Source organism: Amblyomma mixtum, chromosome 7 (assembly GCF_055824585.1).
Source record: "Amblyomma mixtum isolate Tamu chromosome 7, ASM5582458v1, whole genome shotgun sequence".
Classification (NCBI taxonomy): Eukaryota; Metazoa; Arthropoda; class Arachnida; order Ixodida; family Ixodidae; genus Amblyomma; species Amblyomma mixtum.
The window spans coordinates 28,331,648-28,355,128 of record NC_143018.1 but is presented as its reverse complement, the minus strand read 5'-3'; the positions used below and the strand labels follow the sequence as shown (position 1 = coordinate 28,355,128).

The window sequence follows — 23,481 nt, the reverse complement described above, 5'->3', positions numbered from 1 at the left end:
ATTTCCTGGCAACCCTCTGCAGATGGCAGACCCCCCTCGTCCACCACACTGCGTCTTTCTCTCTTAGCCCTCCACGAGGCGGAGTTGCATATATTTTCCTTCCCCACACAATACCCTACGTCGTGCATTACATTACCTCAATCCTTCTCTATTATATGCTGCGGGAACAGCTATTGACCTCGAACCCGTCGGGATATATCACAGTGGTGGCGGCGTTCGGCGGCTCAGCCCGAGGGCGTGGTTGAAATCCCAGCAGTGGCTGCCGCCTTTCGATGGTGACGAAACGTAAAAGACGCCTGTGTACTGTGCAATGTCGGTGCAATCGGAGTAACTCGAAATGGCCGAAATTTAACCGAAGCCCATGCCAACGGAGCCTCGTTGTTGTTGCTGTTCTTTACTTCAGTAAACATGGCACTGATAGCCAATGAGTCGCTTCGAGAAGTTGAATCCCACATGTCACGTATCGCGTTCATCTAAAGGAAGGGAACATCAAATGAAAAATTAACACCGAAATAGCAGCAGCGAAAATATCACGCGGAAAAAAGGTTCTTAAGTTAAACGTCAGTAGGCAAAAATCAGCATAGCTTGCATTGAACCTTGCGACATGAAATGCGTCAGCAGCCTCTCTTAATTTTTTTTTTTTTTTGGTTTCGGAGCGCGAACAGTAAAGTAAGTACTTATCAGAGAAGCAGGCTCCGCAACCACGAGCCCTGCAGTGTGATGACATGATATTAAGAGTTGGGTTCAAATTTTTTTCTGGTATTCCCTCCGACATACGTTCAGAATTGCCCCGCCGCGGTGGCTCAGTGGTTACGGCGCTCGGCTGCTGACCCGAAAGACGCGGGTTCGATCCCGGCCGCGGCGGCTGAATTTCGATGGAGGCGAAGTACTAGAGGCGCGTGTACTGTGCGATGTCATTGCACGTTAAAGAACCCCAGATGGTCGAAATTTCCGGACCCCTTCACTACGGTGTCCCTCGTAGCCTGAGTCGCTTTGTGACGTTAAACCCAAATGAAGTAATAAACTAAATACGTTGAGAATTTGGCTGCTCTCTCCAATGTAAAAAAGCCTTCATTATAATGTCAAGCGAGTTATAACATACGTACGCAATTGTACAATCTTGTTCTTGTGTTTTACACTACGGCCCTTTAGCACATGCCGCTTTGAACTATGCACCATTTGTGAGCTAGTTTGCACACTCTGCCAAACGAAAGCATTAGTATCATATCTGTCCGTGACATTTTTTAAAGGATGTGGCAGCCGATGCACACGGAGTATCAGCGTCAGTTCATTTTTCTGTTTTAGTACGCAGTCCGTCTTCCCAAACTGCAGCTTCAATACGCCCTTTATTTTATTAATTCACCACCACACAAAAGGGCATACTCCAGATACCCAGCACCCTTCAGTGTACTATTCTGTATCTTGAAGGCTTCCTCTGTAAATTGTTACATGTTCTGTAAAAAGAAGCGAAGAAAGTAGACGTTATGCTGGCGTTTTTTTTTTACGAATTTTGAACTGCCTTTCATTCAGCAGAGTGGCTTCAGGGCTAGAAGTTGTAAACTCTCCACTTAATTATTAAGTTAGTTATAAATATTTCCTTTAAATAATTGTATTTTTTTCTCTACTCAACTGCCAACAATCCAACTCCATCAAAGAGGCACTAGCGACCAAAAGATGCTGAGCTTAAATTAATTATTACCTCAATATCGTTGAGGGGGAATTAGTCTTTTTGTTCAAACCCTTGTGTTCAAGCTTAGCAAGGATGAAAGCTTCTTCATCCGCGAGGTTTCTGAGAAGCTTGCACACCGAAATTGCCGTACTCCTCATTGAAGATGGAACCCGGTTGGTTCCAAACCGCCGGGCTCTAAAATCAAGAAATTTTTTCGGAGACGATATCCCGTGTTTCAAATAGCTAAATATTATCGTTATAGTCAGTTTTCAAATTTTAATACCATATCGCGGTAGAGCCATTTAACGTAAGCATTCGTAATGCTTGACAGAGTCCTAAATTTTGCGCTTTAAGCCCTGGGAAAGCAGTCCTTGGATGCAGATGAACTGTTGGAAGTCCTCATTAGTCTAGTTCTTTTTCATCATAGCGCTTCGCCGAGCATGCTCATGTGAGGTTACATGAATTCGCCCTGTCAGGAGCATACTTCAGTAAAGCAGCAAGTTGGGTGAGTTGGTGCTGGCTCATGATTGAAAGAACGTTGCTGTACTACAACAGAGACACGGACTAACAGCGTAAGGAACAAAGGACATGCGCAGACTCACAAATAATTTTATTAGGACAAGTAGAAGGAATATGTACAAAAAAAAAAGCCAACAAACCACACAAGTAAGAGCACCTACGCGAACTGCAAGCAAGTCATCAAAGACACTCACATTACATTCCACGTGTTGTCCAGATATGAAAATTCGCATTCTACAAGTGAGACAGAACACTGGCTGTAGCAATTATCGCCTCTGTTATATATATATATATATATATATATATATATATATATATATATATATATGACAGAAGCCAACAGCCACAGAAACCAAGGGGCACAGGGGATTTTTTTTTTCAAATTAATTTATTTATTTTGCGGTGTTGATCAATTTAGAATATTACTGAATATGTTATCGCTTAAAGCTAATTGATTAGAAAAGCAGAAGAAAAAACAACCACCACATGCCGCCGGTGGGATCCGAACCCACGACCTCCGAATTACGCGTCCGGTGCTATATATATATATATATATATATATATATATATATATATATATATATATATATATATATATATATATATATATATATATACCGGGTGTCCCAGCTAAATGTAACCACTCTTTTAAAAAAGGCCAAGTGTCCTAGTCCAGTGAAACCAACTCAGGGTTGTTGATAGTCGCGTGGCCTAGTCTTGAGTATTTTTTTGGCTCTTCAAAGTTGATTAATTAGTTAAGTTTAATTAGCTAACTTTTTAAATATTAACTTGAGGAAGAAAGTGTCAATGCAAAAGTTTTAGATCACCTCTAAAAACCGCTAGTAGTGCTGCTTCCGTCAAGTTACGATTTACGTAGCTTAATTTATTGGTCTTAAAAGAAAGTTGTCACGTGACCAGCTGCTCCCTCACTTCTCTGCCCCAATGTGCACCCAAAGTCTCATCGAGGAGAGGACTTCAGAAAAAATGGATTTTATTCTTTAAGGAGCGTCTTGGGGCGTTGAAGTGGCACAGTTGTCATGTGGAAGCTTTTTCTTATTGTGCGGGTTATGGTTAAAAGCCGGTAAAAAAAACTACTTTACGTAAATATTACTTTGCGGCAAATGTCTCAATAAGCTGTTTCTCAAAGCGATCTACAACTTTTCCATTGACACTTTGTTCCTCAAGTCAATAATTAAAAAGTTAGTTAATTAATCTTAACTAATTAGTCAACCTTGAAGAACGAAAAAAATACTGAAGACTAGGTTACGCGGCTCTAAACAACCCTCATTTGGTTTCAAACGGCTAGGACACCCCGTGTTTTTTAAAAGCTTGGTTACATTTAGCTGATACACCTGGTATATATATATATATATATGGTTTACTGGTTTATTGTGGTTTAACGTACCGAAGCAACTCAGGCTATGAGGGACGCCTTAGTGAAGGGCTCCGGAAATTTCAACCACCTGGGGATCTTTAACGTGCACTGACATCACACAGCACACGGGCCTCTGGAATTTCGCCTTCATCGAAATTCAGCCGCCGCGGTCGGGATCGAGCCCGCGTCTTTCGGGTCAGCAGCCGAGCGCCATAACCACTGAGCCACCGCGGCGGGGCATATTATAGATATATAGATTATTCTGACTCAGAGGTACGTTGCAGAGATTGCAAGCCTCCGGGTCGCCTGTAAGCTCATTATGCAGAGTAACATAAGGGAAGAAGCGATTGGCCTGAATTCTTCGCCAGGCCCTACATTCCGAGGCTGTTAGGGACCTATCTGGTGATGGATAGATCCTTCGGCCTAGTCTGGGAGTCTCAGAGAGCTCCGTGTAGGTGATGAGGGGGTCTTTGTCTCCGGGTAGCGGGGTCTCTACGGCCGCTCGGGTGTATACATCTCGAGCGAGGCGATGGGCTGCCTCATTGCCTGGTAGACCCTCATGAGCTGGAACCCAGATGACTGAAACCTCCTGGTTTAGCGGGTGCTTCCTCAGTAGACTGGCCGCCGGTGTGGAAATTAAGCCTTTGCCGAAGTTCCTAACAGCCGCCTTATTATCTGAGAGAATAGTTTTGGCTCCGGTACCAGTACATGCTGGCGCTATCGCAGCCTCTTCAGCTATTAAAGCGTTACGCGTATTAATGGATCCAATTACCTTGTGGGAGTGGTTCCCATCTACCACAGCTACGACTGCGGCCCCTTCTAGCCCGCAGGCAGCATCGCAAAATGACTGAAATGATTGTTTGCGCATTCATTTTTTCCCGCGCAGGAAATAAGACAGCCACGAGTCAAAGAAGTAGAAGACACTGAACTAGACCCTTTCTTGCTCTCTCAGATGGTTCTCTTACATCTTGGTCGCCACTTTTGCTCTAAAATTACTCGAGATTAAAGCACCAATAAGAGATAAATAATCCCAAGCAAGACCGTTAATGCAGGGGCTGCAGGAACATGTGCCAGACGAGCGGCTTCACATCTGATTCAAACCCGGGCCAATTAGTACAAAGCTCCGACCTAGCCCATTCCCATCCCAGGCTTTAAGGTGGATCCGTGTCCCTGTAGTTCCCTAGAGTATTTTACACTTTGAGAGGCGGCAGACAACTGCTGAAAAGAAGTAAAAAAAACTGAGTTTTGGGTAATAGCGCCTACTAACGGCCTTCAATGAAAAGCAGAAGGGCAACCTCGTGAAATTCAAATTCCGGTTGATCTGAACTGACGCTGTGGTCCCTTCATGGTCACGTGCATTACGCTGAAAGAAAACACTCGTCAGCTGTAATGCGTAAACGTATGTACTCGTATTGGTCAATTCAAACAAGGCGCGTGAACGATTGTTGAAACAAGCCACAATCTGAACTGATAATCCGAGCGGACTTCTTCGTTAGCCTTGTATAATCCTTATCAGCCTAATATTATTATCCTTGTGATATCATTGTAGCATTTTAAGCCTAGTATTACCTTATAGTGGTTTACTCAAATTTTTCGGTACGCCTTTTTAGAGTTTATGCAGAATATACACTTTAGTAGGATGGAAATTTGATTGAGAGAAATTGGTCAAGAGATATCTCAGAATTGAATACAGCGAAGGACACAGGCCAAGCGAAAAACCCGACATATAAACAGCATTGACTTTACATTTATTATTCGACACCAAAGAAGCGATGTATAGCGCCAAGTGTGGGGAATGCCAAACAAAAGCATTAAAGAATAAAATAAGAACGGTTAAAAATGCACATATATAAAAAGTTCAGAAATAAGATGGGCGCTAGCAGGCCAAAACCAAAAAAATGCCACCACGCCTGCAGATACGCAATCTCTTCTTGTGCAGTTTTAAATACAGCTGAATAACACATTTGTCATTGCGTTTTGCAATATAAAATGCTTGAGGCGCCTGTCTTGTTCCTTGGTTTCTGTCCGCGAACAATACATGTGTCAGAACAGCACAGAATGCCAGTAATATTTAACTATAGTATTCCCGCAGACGTATGTTAAGGATTGGCACGCACCCTAACCCCTTCTCTCCAACAGGAGGTCGAACGAGCGGTCTCCGCATTGCAGCCTTCCATCATTTTCCTCCGCTGGGTCCCTGTGCATTCAGGGAGTGACGGCAATGAGCTGGCCCATCAGCTCGTGCGCGACACACTTTTCCGGGCACCGTTGATCCCTTGGCCCAAGCCCTCGGAGGACGGTGGGAGACTCACCCTTCGTGGCACCATAAGAAAGGTCTACCTCGAGCTCCGCCTAGACAAACGCCTTTACCCTCCCCCTCATCCATCACTCACGGTGCCGGAGGCTCGCCTTCTTGGGCATATCCAAATGAATGCAGTTATCACCCCGTCTCGCCTCTTTCGATCGCACCCTTCCTGTCCCAACTGCCCCTGTGCCTATGCGGACCTGGCCCATTGCCTCTTCAATTGGCCGGTTCCCCCCCGTTCTTTATCGATCACCACCTGGCTCGACTGGTTTGGCGCTGAAGGGGAGGAAGAACAGCGACTTCTGGTCGCCCAGGCGGTCGACATGCTCGGCCTGTAAATTATGGCCGAATAAAGGTCTTGTACTACAACTACTTGGGGTTTAACGTCCCAAAGCGACTCAGGCTATGAGGGACGCCGTAATTAAGGATTTCGGAAATTTGGACCACCTGGGGTTCCTTAACGTGCACTGACATCACACAGTACACGGGCCTCCAGAATTTCGCCTCCATCGAAATTCGGCCGCCGCGGCCGGGATCGAAGCCGCGTCTTTCGGGTCAGCAGCCGAGCGCCGTAACCACAGAGCCACCGCGGCGGGGTCGTATGTTAAGGAATCTATAAGTCTGGTGACTATAAATACGACCGCATAGTAATCGGAACCGAGGCATTCTACTTAGAGCTATGAACTTTTTGCGGATTCCTTTATGCAAGCTTCTTAGGTTAGAAGATGCTGTGACACAACAATGGTACATGTTCCCACTACATTTTTTATCATGCAGCAATGAACAGACACATTCTGTATAAGTACACTTTCCTCTGTATAGATATTCTTCTGTATAAGTACATAGTTCATCATTCCGAACTGTCGCTTGGGTCCGCACATTTAGAGCGCAGCTCTTTGGCGCCCGTTTATGCGTTTCGTGGCGTCGCCGTCGCCTTTGTCCGTTGTAACCAGCAGCAGGCACCTTAGTCGCGCTTTAAGCTGAGAAACCAATGGAGCGGGAGCTTGGAAAGCCGAGGGTAAAATTGGTAAATTGGTTTTTGAGGAAAGGAAATGGAGCACTATTTTCACATATCTCGGTGGACACCTGAGTAAGAGGGAAGGCGCATAACTGCCCTCTTGGAACAGTGGACACCTCAATCGTGCTTTAAGCTACGTGGCGGTAGTGACAGATGTGCGTTGCATGCGTTGGCATTGACAACGTTGTGCCAGAAACGCGCCACTGAAACCATAGGCCATCGGCGTTCGTTGTGTTTATTGGCGTTGGCATTGACAACGTTTTACCCGATCATTTTAAGGAAAGGAAGTGCGCACAACTGGTTCCTTTGGTCAGTGGACGCCTGAATCGCGCTTATCGGTGTACACCTGACTGATGAGAGAGAGATGTGGGCTGCATGCGTTAGCGCTGACAACGGTGAGCGAACTTTCGCGATCAGTAACTGTCACCTGCCATGATGGCAGGGTGGTTTGTGGGTTTTAACGTCCCAAAGCGACTCAAGCTAATGGACATTAAACCCCACAAACCACAACCACAAACCGCCCTGCCATCCTGGCAGGTGGCAGTTAATGGTTGATCGCGAAAGTTCGCTCACCGTTGTCAGCGCTAACGCATGCAGCCCACATCTGTGGGGACTTTAATGTAGATATGAAGACAAACAGGAATTTCTTACCACTTATGCGGGAGAACATCCCGTTCCTCTCACTCGTAACGCCTCCCACGGCTGTGACAACCTCTCGAAAAAATTCGGGGGGGGGGGGCGCTTTGTTGACTTAAAGTGCGGTGAGGCGAAAGCCTTAAGCACGGTGTTGGGGCCTGTGTCACTGATGTGTGGTTAAGACGTTAAAGCTTCGCCTCTAAGAGTGGAACGCGACAGCGTCTTGCAACGCTGCCAAGGAGTCCACAGAAAGCCATCGCCTGTTCGGCTGTACGTCTTGCTCGTCGGTAAATTGGTTTTTGAGGAAAGGAAATGCATCTGCATCGCATCTCTCGGTGGAAACCTTTACCTCGCCGTAACGGGGAGGGTGGAAGATGGGAGTGAACGAAGACACCGTATTCACTAGACGTGCCTTTGTTCATTCCAAACCATCGAGCTGGCATGCCGGAGTGGTTAGCGTGCTCGTCGCACTCCGGAGACTGGTTCGATTTCCCAACTCGACCTACTCGGCCTACTTGGTTTTATTTATTTATTTATTTTACTTGGAGCATTACTATACCATCCCTCTAATTGGTTGCATGGTTACTAGGAGGAGGAGGTAAACTTTATTAAAGAAGAGGTCTTAGGCGCGGATTGGGGTCATGTTCCCCTCCCCGCGGTGGGCTCCTCTTCTAGGCCGGACGCCAGGTGGCCGATGATGATGAAATAACTTTATTGGCACCCGTCAAGGAATCAGAGGGCGAAAAAGAGTCTTGACCGCCGTCATCTTCCTCCCCTTTCAGCAGGCTGGGATCCCTTGGGATTCAGCGGTGTCCAGGGCCAGACGGATAACTTCTTTTTGTTCTTCTTTCTGGCTAGCCATTAAAGCCTCCCAGGACTCTATATTCCTGTCTGGTTTGTTGTGGCTAGGGCATGTCCACACCATGTGGATCATGTCTGCTATTTCATTACAATGTTTACACCTGGGGTCTTGGATCGCCGGATGCCATCTGCTTAGTGCGAGTGGGTTCGGAAAAACTCCCGCCTGTAACTTTCTCCATATGACCTCTTCCTTTTTGCTAAGGCCCTTGCATGCTCGAGGTAATGTCTGTCTTCCTAATCTGTAATGGCTAAGAATATCTTGGTACGTGTTCAGCTCCTCGCTCGTCTGAAGGGGCTCTCTGCTTGACGAGACCGCATTGGGGTCCCGGTGTGTGAGTCCTCGGGCCAATGCGTGCGCTGTCTCGTTTCCCCGGAGGCCCTCGTGGGCAGGAGTCCAAACAAGGTTAATTAGTTCTGCCGGTGTCGGGCCGGCATTCAGAATTTTGACTGCTTCGACAGATACCCTGCCTGCGTTGTAGTTGCGGATAGCCGATTTGGAATCTGTTATAATCACCCTGACATTCCGTTGAGTTAAAGCCAGCGCAATGGCTACCTCCTCAGCCGCTGTTGCATCTCTCTGTTGGGTGCTGCAGCACGAGACTAGGTCTCCGCCCTCCCTGGTTGCTAGGGCTACGAAACCCGTTCTGCCTTCATATTCCGCCGCGTCCGTGTAAACCACGTCCTGTCTATTGGCTAATTTTTTCTGCAGAGCTTTCGCTCTGTCCTTTCGCCTACCCTCATGGTGTACCGGATCCATATTCCTTGGGAGTGGTGGGATTCTGATTTTGTTCCTTATGTCTGTTGGGATATTCTCCGTGTGTTTGAGCCGCGCTCGAGGTTCGAAGCCTAGCTTTTCTAGTATTTTTAGCCCCGAATGGCTGCGTAGGAGTCGTTGTTGTTGCGCTACTCTGGTGGCCTCAATGAGCTCGTCTAGTGTGTTCGAAATCCCCATGTTCAGAATTTTCTGGGTGGATGTGTACGGGGGGAGGCCCAGAGCGGTTTTGACGCCTTTCCTAATTAGGATTTCAATCTTGTTTTTTTCTGCTTTGGCTAGCCGTAGATATGGTGCCACGTATGTGATTCTGCTGATTACAAATGATTGAACTAGTCTTAAGAGGTTCGTCTCCTTCATTCCCGCGTGTTTATTTGCTATTCTTTTGAGTAGCCTACACGTCTGGCTTACACTCGATTCGAGTTTTCGTATCGTTTCGGTGTTCTTACCGTTTGCCTGTATCCTAAGACCCAGTACTCTAATCATCTCTACTGAGGGTATTTTGTCCCCGTTTACCGTTAGCGTTATCCCATGTTCATGGGGCTTTCTTTGTCTCTTTTGTGGGCCGAGGAAGAGCGCTTCCGATTTCTCGGCAGAACATTTGAGTCCTATTTGTTTTAGGTACGACTCAATTTCCTCGATCGCTCTTTGGAGGGTACCTTCGATGTGCGCGTCACTGCCTCTGGTAACCCAGAGGGTGAGGTTGTCCGCGTATATTGTGTGGTTGAGCCCTTCTATACACGCCAATTTATGTGGTAAGCCAATCATTGCAATGTTGAAGAGTGTTGGTGATAGGACCGAGCCTTGGGGAGTACCTTTGTTGCCCAGCCTTATGCCTTTCTCTTCCTTCCCTCCTAGGCTGATAGTAACTGTTCTATTTGAAAGAAAGTCCTTCACGTAGTTGTATACCGTTCCCCCTACATTTAGAGTTTCTAAGCGTTCTAGTATGGCTGCGTGGTCAACGTTGTCAAAAGCTTTGGCTACGTCAAGGCCGACTATTACTCTGGTATCAGCTGTTTCGTTGTCTAGCACTTGTTCTTTAAGTTGAAGCATAACATCGCATGCAGAAAGATGTGTCCTGAATCCGATCATCGTGTCGGGGTAAAGCTTTTGTTCTTCTAGGAATCTGTTTAGCCTCGTTTGAATAACGTGCTCCATTAGCTTACCTACACATGAGGTAAGCGAAATGGGCCTCAGGTTTTCGAGACTTAGTTTCTTACCTGGTTTTGGAATAAGGACTAGGTTGGCCTCTTTCCACGAAGGTGGGATTCGGCCCTTATCCCAACATTCCTGCATGTACGCTGTTAGGTTTCTAATTGATGCATCATCCAAATTCTTCAGCATGCGATTGCTGATTCTGTCTGGACCTGCCGCAGTTTTAGTTCTGAGTATGTTCAACTCCGCCCTAACCTCTCCGATGGTGATGGGCCCATCGAGAAGAGGATTCTCTGCGCCCTTGTACTCGGGGAGGGGTGTGGGTGGTGTGCACCTCAAGTACTTGTCCCTCACTTCAGAGATCAGTTGATCACTAGTGCCTTCGTATTTATATACGAGTTTCTGTAGTTGTTGTCGTGCCTCATACTTTGTCTTGTCCGGGTCTAAGAGATGTCTGAGCATTTTCCACGTGTTGGCTTTGCTGATTCTGCGGTCCATCTGCTCGCAGATACTACCCCAGTTTTGTCTGGTTAAGTTCAGCGCGTGCTCCTCGATATCTCTATTCTGTTTGGCTAGGAGCTTACGTATGTTTCTGTTCCCCTTGTTTTGAGCAAGTTTTTCTTCTAGCTCCCTTTTCTTGCGCCACAGGCCTATCATACGCCTGTCTACCTCTTCTTGCGTTTCGTCTGCTTCCACCTCTTCGGTGGCTTCTTTAACTGCCGCGAGAATGTCTGTGCCCCAAGATTCTATGTCCCTGATTGCGTCTCGGGTATGAAGGTTCGCCCTGAATAGATCCCAATTTACCGCTGCGACCTTTTTGGGTTTCGGTGTGGGCGGTCCGTCTTCTACCACGATCTCAATAATTTTGTGGTCGCTTCCTAGGTCCTCCCCCGTGTTACACCACCTTGCCGTGATTTGGCCTCCGGTGAGAGTTAAGTCAGGTGTAGTGTCCCTACTCACGCTATTGCCCTGTCTTGTTGGTTTGATGGGGTCAGTGATCAAGATGAGCTCATTGTGGAGAATACTGTCCCAGAGTTCTCTGCCCTTGATTTGCGTATATTTGTATCCCCATGCGGGATGATGAGCGTTAAAGTCCCCGACAATGACGATAGGGTTTTTGCCCGCTATCTGTTTCGTTTTTGCGAATAGCCTGCCGAAGCCGCAATCCTTTCTCTGTTTCGGAGAGCTGTATACGTTTAAGACGAATAGGCTTTTCTCTCTCCGCTTGCGCGGTATCATTTCGATTAGAGTGTGATCTAATTGGACTTGCCCTGTCTCGTGCTGCAGCGCGGTAACGTTGCGTTTGACAAGGGTGGCAACCTGCGTGTTGTCCCCTCGGCCCGGGTACGATTTGTAACCGGGCAGCTTCGCGTTTTTCCCGCACTCTTGTAAAGCTATAATTTCGGGTTTGTCTCCGTTTGCAAGGAACGATTGTAAAACGGCCCGTTTACGCAGAAAGCCCCTACAGTTCCACTGCCAGCTAGTATTATTGTTCTTTGGCCAAGGCATTTTTGGTTGCTTGGAATTCCGCGTATATCCATTGGTCCCTTTTCTCAAATTCCGCCGTGAGAGCAGCGTCTCGCTTTGCAAATTCTACTCTGATCGTTTCTGTGACTTGTTTCATGAATTGCATTAGTGTTCCGTTCAGTAGTTTCAAATCCTGTTGTTGTTTGTCGTTTAGTTGTTCGAATTTGGTCTCAAGATCCGACTCTTTGGTACGTTTCTTTTTTGAAGGGGGTTTTTCAACCTTCGCTGTCTCTACCTCTTTATCCTGCTCCACTTGCATAGGCGCCATTGCCTTTTCCTGTTGCGGTTTGTTTTCCTCGGGTTGTTTAGCTGTCGTTTCTGGCATTTTGATCCGCTCTTCTTGCTTCTTAATATAATCAGTTAAAGTCTTAATCTGATCTGCCTGCTGTTTAATAAGTTCTTTTAATTCTTTAACTGTCTCGGAGTCCTGGGAAACTTTAGTTGGCCAGCTCACCTTTGCAGCTTGCTCCTTGCGTGGCTGTTGCTGTCCGGTTTGTAGCCGGGGGAAGGACTCTGACCGAAACCTCGTTCTGCTGCCGGATCTATTACGGGAGCGGCTGTTCCTTCCGTCTTCTTGCTTCGCTTCTTCAGGCTCCTGTTTGGCTTCCCATTGGCGTTTCTTGACAATATAAGGGGTGCGAAAGAGATTTTTGCACCTCTTGTCCCCGGTGTAGTGTTCTTTGCCGCATAGTTGGCACTGCGGTGTACATTGGTGCCCCTCGGGGGGCGATGTCATGCCACAGCCGCGGCACTTGGTCACCTCACTGTCGCAGACGTCCGAGCGGTGGCCAAGTCCTCCGCACTTGTAACAGACCTCATAGCGTTTCTTGTATAGAAAGCATTTGAAAGTGATTCCGCTCAAGACTACTCTGCGTGGTACTTTCTCTTCTTCGAATGTGATTAGGAAAGATTTGGTCTTCCCCATTCTTCGTGCATCTATGACTGAAGGGTTGAATCCGTTAATGTTCAGTCCTTCTAGTACATACTTGTGTGTGTATTCCTCATCGATGCCATGTATGACTCCCCTGCCGCAACTCTCTGGTGCGTTCATGTAGGTGGTCACACCGCGTTCCTTGTCTCCGATCTTGACAGTTTCAATTTTCTCCACCTTCCTCGCGTTTTCGTAGCTAGGCGAGTGGTAGGTAATCGTACCTTGCTTGACGTTTATAGCTAGTCTGTCCTTCAGTGCCTCCTCGTCCTTGATTCCGGCTTTCTCCCTGATGGCCGCCGCAATTCTCATCTCGGTGGTGCTCTTCAGCATTGTTAGTCCTTCTTTGGGACGCAGAACTACTTTCCATCCGGTCGCTGGAAGTCTCGGGAGGTCTGAGGCTATTGAACGTTCAGCGAGTTTCCGTCCCGCCTCTCTGTAGGCTCTCGTGTCGCTGCCGTCGGTCGTCGCAACAGTGGCGGCGTTCGCTGCCGCCGCGTCTCCGGCACCATGTTGGCATCCTAGGTGGCGTTTGTCGTTCTCCAATTTTTCCGCTCGCTTCTTCAGTCTCATAATCCATTCCTCTTTTTCTTTTTCTTTGGGGTCGATGTCGGTTCCCACCACCGTCACTTCCATCGTCATCGTGGAGCCGGGCGTGGTCGGCGGTGGCGGGAGCTCGCCGGTCGCCGCCTTCTCGGAAGTAGGCCTATCGTGACGTGTAGCGCTGGCGAACTTGGAATGACGATACAGTCTTCAAAGATGCACTTACAGGCACAAATGTGGTATCCTCAGGTTGCTTGCACCTTAGGAAACAGGTTTAAAAGACATTTACGGTCAACGTAGGAAAAAATCCGCCATGAAATCACTGATTTCGCAGGAGCCGACGTGAACGCGTCCGTACTCCTCGACGCCCCCTGGCGGTCCTCAGGTGGCCGATCGACGATGTCGTTCGGCGACCTCTTCGGCTCGCTCTGTGGCTCGAAGTTGAACCTCCGGGTCCGAGCTGAGCAGCGCGGCCTCCCACTGAGATTAGGTAGAGAGCTGCGGACTGTGCGATGGCTTGTCTTGAGTACATGAGTATAGGATGTGCGGTGTGTCTGCCTTTTGGTGCCCACAGAGAGAACAGACGGGGCTGTACTGCTCCGGGAACCATATGGAGTACATGTATGGATTAAAGAAAGTGTCTGTTTGGAGCTGCCGCCAACTGACTTGTTGTGTTTTACTGATCAAACTACAATTGGCCCCGTTTGAAATTCGCGCACTGTGACGTCACGACCATTTCGACCAATTCAAAAGCGTGACATTTCTGTCGACAACTCCTGCTTACAACGATGAGGCTCCCGCCTTAATACTTGCACATATCTTGTCTTTTAGAGCCAGGCATTGGTGCAGCAAGTCGAGAACAGCCTTGCGTTCAAAACACAAGACATTATTCATGCGGAAGAGGTGGCAACCGCGCTCGCCGCCGCCGATCAGGACTCGCGGGCCATCATTACCGACTCGCGCGGGGCCTGCAGGAACATCGAAAGCGGTTTTATTAAGGCGAAAGCCTTTAATGACTGATACTGTCGTGAGCAATGAATGTTATCAAATGTGTCCGCGTTTCGCCATCGCTACTTAAGAAAAAAAATTCATGGGCACTTTGACGGTCTAAATTGCCAGAGGTGAAAGCGTTTTCCGCACCACTTTGCCTATGTGGCACTGGTGACGTCACCACTGGATGACATCCCACATAACTGATGACGAAGTAATGACAAATTACTAATGAATGTACTAATTGACTGCTAATTAATGACGCTTAAGCTTCGCCTTTAGGAGTGGAACGCGACAGCGTGTTGTAGCGCTGCCAGGGAGTTTACGGAACGCCACCTCCCGTTCGGCGCGATGCCTTGCCCTTTGAACGCAACGCTTTTTGAGGAAAGGAAATGGCGCAGTAATTCTCTGTCATCTCGGTGGGCACCTTAACCGCACCGTACAGGAAGGGAGGAAGTGGGAGTGAAAGAAGAAAGAGGGGCCGTAATGAAGAAATTGAAAATTGTATTTTAAGAAAGAAAATTACTTCCGGGAAATTAATTTTTTTATTCATATTGCAGCGAAGAAGCACAAACACACGTAGAAGGAACACGCAAAAAACACGGACGAACGCTGCACGTGTTTTTTGCGTGTTCCTTCTACGTGTGTTTGTGCTTCTTCGCTGCAATATGAATCAAGAATGTTACCAACTTGCCCAAAAACGTGTTTTACTCAAGGAAATTACTTTGTTCCTGCATAGAAACGCTCTTTCTTTTCGTTTTGCCTTAGAGGTTTTAAAAGTTTTCTAGTAGCTTTAGTTGTTTGGAGGTCATTAGGTTTATCAATGTATTTTAAGTTTTACTTTTTCTCGAATACTTTCACCATGTTTTCACGAAGTTTTCTGAGAAGATGCACAAATGCTCGCTGTGGTTCTTAGATTATGACGTAGTGTTGTTCACTGTTTCCATTGTTTTGACGGCGCCTTTTTGTAAGGGTCGCAGAGGTGGTGCGTTCTTCTTTGTTTTGGCATGGTACTTTGTTGTTTTTCACGGTGTTTTAGATTGACGCAAGCTTCAAGTGCTGTAGAAAGATTTGTGCATTGTTGATTTTAGAAAGATCGCTTCTTCATCTCATCGTGAGTTGCTTCATGTTTGTTGGTTTCAACATTAGTAACCACGTATGTATTGCTGAGCATTTTTCACCTGTTTGATAGGGAGGGCCGGCCCAGTGATAGCTTCACTTATGTTTTTCATGTTCTAGTGTAGAATTCGAAGATGGCATAATCTCGAGGTTATCTTGTGCAATATACCGGCCTGACACAGAGTGCGGCTTGAGTTTTCCCGAAAAATAAAGTTGTCAGTCTGCACTTCTAAGTGTCGCGAATGTGTCCTAAGTGTCCTAACCCTTTCGCGCAGTTAACTCTTTAATTCTTTAAGGAAATACTTCAATTTACATAAACCCGAAGGAAGAAGATTCCACTCTGCGGCAGTACTCGGGAAAAACTGAACTTAAACCCATTGATTCATGCGAAAATTGAGGCTAATGAACGCTCATGTAATGTCGTGTTCTTCTAGTGCTCGCCAAGTTCACACAGTCGTGAAGATCTGCCTTCAGGTTTTTCGAGATGAAACCATGAAGCTATACTAAACGGCTAACTTTTCTTCTTACTGCTAAAGATTGCAAATCACTCTTCAGAATTAATGCACTTGGAGAATCTGTCCTATATAAAAAAAAAACGAAGTGCTATACGCGGTACACGCTCCAGTTGAGCGATGTATTGCTTATTATGTGGATCCCAGACTGCTGCCGCATGATAACACAAGCCTTGTAGGCGGGGATTTTGGTATTGATGAGAAAATTTCTAAGATTTTTAATAATTTCTTCATTGCGGATAAGGAGATAGGGATGAGCAGCAAGGATCAAGCTAGTTTGTTAGTCGGGGCTTTTAGTCGGAGGGGAGGACCAGCCTTTTTCGAGAAAAAGGCTGGTCCTCCAGCCGAAACGTCGTGAATCAAATCCTGTTACGTTTTTCAATTTCTGGTGACTTTATCTTTTATATATATATATATATATATATATATATATATATATATATATATATATATATATATATATATATATATATATATATATATGTGTGTGTATATATATATATAAAAGATAAAGTGGCCCAGTGTTAGTAACAGCTGTTTTTTTTTTTTAAGTTGTATCCTACTATATATAGTATCTCGTCTGAGGGACTAAACTTTCTCTAAGTCGATCTACATAGTGTGTCACTCTTTGTTCACAATGGCCGGGAAGCAAAAAATATCCCCACGAAAACAGACTCCGAATAAAAATGCTGCATTTAGTCTCTAAGTCAACGGCCAGCTTGCTTTTAAATTACCTCGTGTACATCATGTTGACAGCTTGAGCTCGAAAAACCTCATCATCTATAAGATGAAGGATGGAGTCACACATTTGTGCATTGTATATCGCATTCGCTATAAATAGCGGCACCCATTGCTGCGAACGAGCAGCTACCACGAAGCGGAGCACAATGGCTTCGACCTGTTTCTTGCGACTCGTCGTTCTAGTCAGCGGTGAGTCTTCATGAAGTTTATCTGTCTTGGTAAACTTGATCATTTCTTTTTAAATGCTCATTGAGGACAGCCGCATCTGGTTGTTCCTTGATAAAATCTGTTACTCCGGCCTTTCGACGCTCTCCTGATGTTCCTGGAAATTAAAAGCATGTTTTGTTGCTGAGAAATATTGAGTAAATGTTATACTACGTCTTCCTTCTACGTGATTGAAATCAAGACGGGAAAGCGGCAATAAAATATGAGCCGACGCTGAGGCAGCGCTAGAATATAGAGCGTTAACACACCTGACATAGGTCGCCAGTTCGAATCCCTACGTTAACATCCTACGTTACGCGTCAACAGAAAACGCCACCATCCACTGACTGCCACTCGTTGCTTCCGCTCGTTTAACTGTGTACACTTGGAACTTAAACCATGCGACATTTATGCAGAGGGGAGCACCGCCGGGGCCAGCAGATAAACGGCAGTACACGGTAGAGGCAGAGGTTATATGGGTCGTATAGCACAGCAGCAAAAGGCATTAGACTTTGACCACAAAGTAAGCTCACAGGAATGCTGACTCATTCGAGAGGCCACTTTGGTAGCTCACGTGAAAGTGCCGACCTTACGCACCGCTGTATGGCACCCACTGAAAACTCAGTATTTCTGAGTATCCGTTCTAGTCCAATGTGTCTTCTCCTCCTGCTAAAGGGACTAGCACTTTGAGCCGACTTTCGCTCAGTAGAATTACAAGTGCGATGGCAGCGCCATACACCACAAGTGCCGCAATGGGAAGCGGAGCAGGAAGTTTGTACAAATGAGGGCCTATTAGGAACAGGCAAGACGATGGTATCTAGAGTTTATCTTTCCGAAACTTCTCGTAAGCTATGACAGGCTCAGTCTTTTGCATTTCGCCGGCATAGCAATTTGGTAGCCGCGGCCGCGATTCGATCTCGCTGCTTCTTGCTGAAGAGCCAAACGTTTTAGCCACTGCAGTAACGTGCGACTCGTAGGGAAGAGAGAGAGCTGAGGAGGCCCAGAGCATGGCAGCGTATTGCGAACGCCGATAGCTTCAGACCTGACGTCATCACGTCTATCTTTTTGCATGACCTGGACTGTTACGCCCGATAAGCAACACATCTGCGAATAGCGCGCTAAGACTGCTGAGTTCGCGCGGACGTGGTGCGTGCTTAAACAAATCAGCTTCCACTGTCGGTCGCAGCGCATATTGAATGACGATTCTCAGTTTATATTCCCAAGCGTATAGTTTGGTTGATTGGTTGGACTCAGTTCAGCGTGAATATCTGTTGAACAAGACTTCTTTTCCATATTTTTTCTAGGCTTGCAAGCAGCGATGTACGCATCCGCAGGTAAAAACGCATCCCAGTTTTATTTATGGTTTTATTTTATTTATGCGTTATTCATTTGTTTGCTACTTTTTAGTTTGTTATTTTATTAAGGTAACGTAAGTACTGCAGGTGGAGTTTATTGCACGTTATACCTAAAATTCCCCAGGTATTTTCCTTAAGAGGTATTTTTCGACTGATGCCCTGAGAAAGAGAAAGATTTGAAGGAAAGAAAGTAAAAACGAAGAACGAGAAGGAAGTTAATAGAGCTGACGTCAGTTCCAACTTTTAGTGACGACAACGTACTGAATGAAGCAGACGTCGCGAACCGTGTTGGAGTTTTCAACGGCCGTAGCGGTGCGATCATTCTACCGAAATGCTGTCTTGGGGGCCACTTTTTATGCTGCTTTTAAACGGTTTCCTAACATTCAGCCATCTTTGGCCCGAGCCGGTTGTGAGCCGCATCAGAGAAGAATCAGACGACTGTGTACAAGGCCATCAGCCGACTGAAATTCAAATCAAAACCCTAAGCCGAAAAACAATGTTGTGATAATTTTTCAGCGCACTAGGACGCCACACCTTTTCCAGAGCTCCGCACCGTTATCAGTAAAAAAAAAAAACTGAAAACTTCCGGAGTTCACTCCTGTAAAGATTAGTACAGTTTTTTATTACTGGTTCAACTGGTTTCCGCTTTTCCAGATTTCCATAAATGTTACTTCCGAGCTATCACCATTAAGAAAGTAATATTAACTATAGGATGTTGCATGCAGGTACCGTTAGTAAGCTCCTGCTCGTCAGGTCGCATATGTGAGACTCTCCCGCTTGTGGAATCTCGCCTCAATGCATCTGATAGGGACCGTGTTGAGATGACAAATGAGCCAACGCAACGGTCAAGATGCGAGACTAAGCATCTCATAAAGCAATTCAAGTCAATAGGCAATGTCCAAGGGCTGAGGCCTGATAGAGGAGGGGGATGCCGCGACGGCCGAGGCGGTAAGCAAAATTAAGTGTGAAGAACGGCTGAGGCAGGTGATTAGCCAACGTGTGGCAACAGTTTTCATTTACCGCAGTACTGTCCTTGTGCAAATCAGTTACTCGTGAGTGATGCGTCCGAGCGTTTTTTTTTTTTCTTTGTGGTTCTAGTTCCTGTTGCATTACCCTGCATTTCTTAGCAGTTCTTTGCTACCACTCCTCTTTTTAATGACCGCAGATTGTTAGGGTATGCAGTCAACAAATAAAATACAGACAGCAATGATAACGACAGGATAGCAGGAAAATTTTGCGATAACAAGCACAACATTATTAAATTAAAGCGAAAAACGACATCGCAACTATGTACTACTCGTAAGGACGAAATTATAGGGCACATTTTTTCACAGAATTTCAAAGTAAATAACTTTTAAGTGGTAAAACTAGCTGTTTATGGACGAAATGTCCCCGGTAGAAATCCGATGCCACAGACGATGTATCCTTTTTCTGTATGCATTACAATGTAGTGTTCTTACCCAATATAATATCTTCCAGCCCCGGGTAAATGAGGTAACCACACATATCCGAGATGCTTCGAGACTTTGGAAACAGCAAGTTTGTAGTCAGTTTTCAGGAACCAAAATAAGGGAAACGGTATTAGAGGCTCGGTTTGTGGGAGCGAGAGAGTCTTTTATCAAGATAGAGAATGGGAGAATGCTACCGAAATTTTCAAAAAGGCACTAAAGAACCTACTGAATATACCTGGCCACACAAACTTTCACGCCGTATAAAATTTGTGCAAAAACTAATATATATCAGATAGTTTATATATTTAAGTACCACCGTTGGCACGGTTTTCGGCCTTAACATGAAATATGCCGCACCATAACTCCCAGAGCAATGCATTTATGACTTCGTCATTTTCCACAGCCATTTTCGCTGCCAGCATCTGGGGGCATATTGAATTTAAATCAGTAGAAGGGAACTGTCAAAAATTAATTTTTTATGGATATATTAGTTCAAGGTTCCAAGCACGGATGCTGGCACTTCGCGGCTACAACAGAGCTATTATGAAAATGTTTACAAGCTTAGTAAGTTACCCGCTACGGCACTAATGCTTCACTAGTCAGATTTCATTTCGCCTTGCCAGTAACATAAAATAAAACCTGATTCAACGTTTTCGTAGCTGATACTTTGAACAAAATTGCGTTTATGTTTAATTGCCGACTGCTCATTTGAGATCCGAATCCAGCTCGTCGCCACTTGCTTAACACCGTAATACTATGCGAGCATCTCTTCCTTTGTCACGGGCAATGCACGGCGAAAATTTAACGTGAAAGTTCACGGGGTATCACTCCTCTGCAGTCTGTTGTGGCCATTTTTGCCTCTCACTATAACAGCAAGCATGGCATGCGTCAAGCTGTTATCTGAATACAGGAGGTAATTAAGTTTGTTTTGAAGTTATATTTCTGCATTTTCAGATACGACTGACTGCGAGCCTCTCTACCTGAGAACGAGCAGCAAGACGGTTGGGAAACATTCACTAATTACTTTTTCTTTTAGGGATGCGCGAAAATAACGAAGTTCCGAATATGAATCTAACATTATTCATTTAATAGTAGTATTCGCTTAGAAAACTCTGTCCCCTATGGAGTTTGAATATCTCAAGGCATGTGAGTATTCAAGAGGATGGGCATGAAACGCACCGTCCGTCTGTAGTTTCTAAACACGCAGCGCATAGACACACCAACAGTACACACGACAACAATGCACTTTGCGTATTCAAAAACGCGTGGTCACTCGCCATCACTCGCGCTAGCTTAATGAGACTTCTCGTTTCACGCGCGACAACACAACGGCGTAAAGGCAGTCCTAACAGTGTAGCCCTATGTGAAATAACCGGCCTCAGCGGCGAAGCAACTAAAGCGGCAACGACGCCAGCGCAACTGCGGTGTGAGACGTAAGCATGGATCGAGAACCGACCGCGGGTCTGGCGAGCAAGCACCGCTGGTTTTTGGTCGCGAATGCGCCTCCGAGAGCTGTATCGAGCCAGACAACCAGCATTAAATGGTGCTGAATTACTACGCAATACACAGGCGGTGCGTTCTTGACAAGGCTGCGCCCTTCTGTATATTCATATCCTGAAAGGGAAAAATATTACTTGGCATACTTTTCTACGACACCGGCATCAGCGGTGATGCATTGCGTCTTGCGTAGCTCCTGTAAAAAAGAGAGAGAGAGGACGTGGGAGCTCTACAAATCTGAATGACCGCTGCAGAGGCGGCTTGATTTGCAAAATTTTCAGTTTTCTAATATTGCAGTTTTAAGGAACCTTCCCCCGCAACTCTTACTTTCGAACTCCACAATCGCGCGCTAAGTTATGTTGACCATGAGTCGGGACACGTGAAGAGAGTTGAAAGAGGAGACAAGAAAACCTTTAGTACTACTGCTGTCACTAGCAGGATGTGAACGTTACATTCCTAGTAAACTTGTAGGAGTTTCGTGTACCCTATTCTCCTCCGGAGCTTGTAAAATTTCATTTCATTTCGCTTTTTCGAGAATGTAAGTTACATCCTAGAGAGATGCAAGGGCTAAAAGCTGCTAAAAAGCAGCTTTTGCTGCTTACACTGAAATTGCTTACACTGAACTCTATTTCAGCACAGTTTCGACACGAAATATATCCCACTCCAGCTATGCATTAAGCCTCAAATTTTGTTACACTTTTAACCAACAGAGTTCGATGTTCCAGCTTGTGAAAATAAAAATATTCTTCTAAAGAGATCTATACACCCCTTTATTATTATACATTCGAAGCCAACTTTTCATTTTTGATTCATAATTGAAAAATTTGATATTCGCAGACCTCTGCCTTTTTAAAGACGTGTTTTGTCACAAAAATAAACCTCGCAGAACTGTCTTGACATGAAAAAGGAAAATAAATTTAACTTAAATATGAGAGGAACCCCACTCCAGCTGTGCTGTAGTAGTATAAAAGCAAATGCTAAATAAATGAAAAGATGCCGGGCGCTCAAAAGGAAACTAGGAGAGAAAGACAACCGTTGTCTTTCTCTCCTAGTTTCCTTTTGAGCGTCCGGCATCTTTTCATTTATTTAGCATTTGCTTTTCTTTCTCTCCTAGTTTCCTTTTGAGCGCCCGGCATCTTTTCATTTATTTAGCATTTGCTTTTATACTACTACAGCACAGCTGGAATATAAAAATTACTCATAACAAAGGTCCGAGCTTCACGGAAAACAGACATTGCTTAGAAAGTTTCACTAGTCCTTAGAGTCCGAAAAAATACCTCACATGTGTTCTGGAAACAAATTAAAGAAAAATTGATGAAAATTAAAGAAAATTAAAGAAAAGATGAGAAGTTATATATTTGATCCAGAGAAGAAGAGGAACTAGTCAGGTCCAAATCTGATTGCCTTGATCCGGGTTCAAGAGCGTGGAAAGGACAGACCAGACAATAAAAATAGCTCAAATAAAATTGGTGCGACTGAAAGCCGCTGTGGTTCAAGCTATGGTTAGGAAATTAACAGTGCACCAGGGGCGTAGCCAGGGGAGGGGGCTTGGTGTCAGAACACCCCCCGAAATTTTCTGAGCGCTGCATTCCCCTTCCTTTCGAACTTTTTTTCGCCCATGCTATTTGCACACCGCATCGATATATTAAAATGCCAAAATGGAAATAAGAACAGTGTCGGTTTATTCTCGATGTTCTCGCTGCTCTATAATAGGAAGCGGAAGTTATTGGAGAAAAGAGTCACACTTATTCGCATCGCACGACGTATATCAGTCCTTTTAATTTTAGGCACAGTTCACGCAATCAAACATACCTTTTCACGTCAACCTACTTTTCATCCTTTGCATTGTCCTCAAATGATCATAAACTATAGCGAAAATAAAAAAAAATGCTTTTTTTAAAGCACCTCAGCGGCTAGAAGCAGGTTCACATGAATTGGGTAGACAAATGCCATTCGCTCGCAGTGCTGACTTTGTTGTAGAGCAGAAGCTTCTGTGTCGTTTTATATTATGTGAAAATATTGTGAATAGCCGTGATTTTTCGTTTGAGTGCTTTTTGTGTGAAAACAAGTTCTTTACGAATCAAGTCCTCGGAGTCCTGGGTGCAGTCGTATTTGTATGTACATAGTACAATAAATTAAACAACTAACCCTTCGACGTATACTAAAGCACAAAAATGACTACAACATTGTTCGGGCGCAGGCTCTTTTTTATTTTTTTTACACCGGCGACTTATGACACGCCCCCCCCCCCCCCCCCCCTCCCTCCCCCCAAAAATATATTTTTGGCTACGCCACTGCAGTGCA

At 45.5% G+C, this 23,481-nt stretch overlaps 1 pseudogene across 1 annotated transcript in view; it reads right to left on the bottom strand.

Moving 5' to 3' along the window:
- Nucleotides 1-13,407, bottom strand: part of LOC149335456 (calcium-activated chloride channel regulator 1-like) — a 68,832-nt pseudogene extending 55,425 nt beyond the window's left edge. Inside the window, exons 1-2 of the transcript XR_016284498.1 lie at nt 12,824-13,407; nt 12,292-12,456 (exon numbers count right to left, since the gene is read on the bottom strand). The product of XR_016284498.1 is annotated as a calcium-activated chloride channel regulator 1-like (transcript). The remainder of the gene's footprint in view (nt 1-12,291; nt 12,457-12,823) is intronic.
- Nucleotides 13,408-23,481: the final 10,074 nt, after the last annotated feature.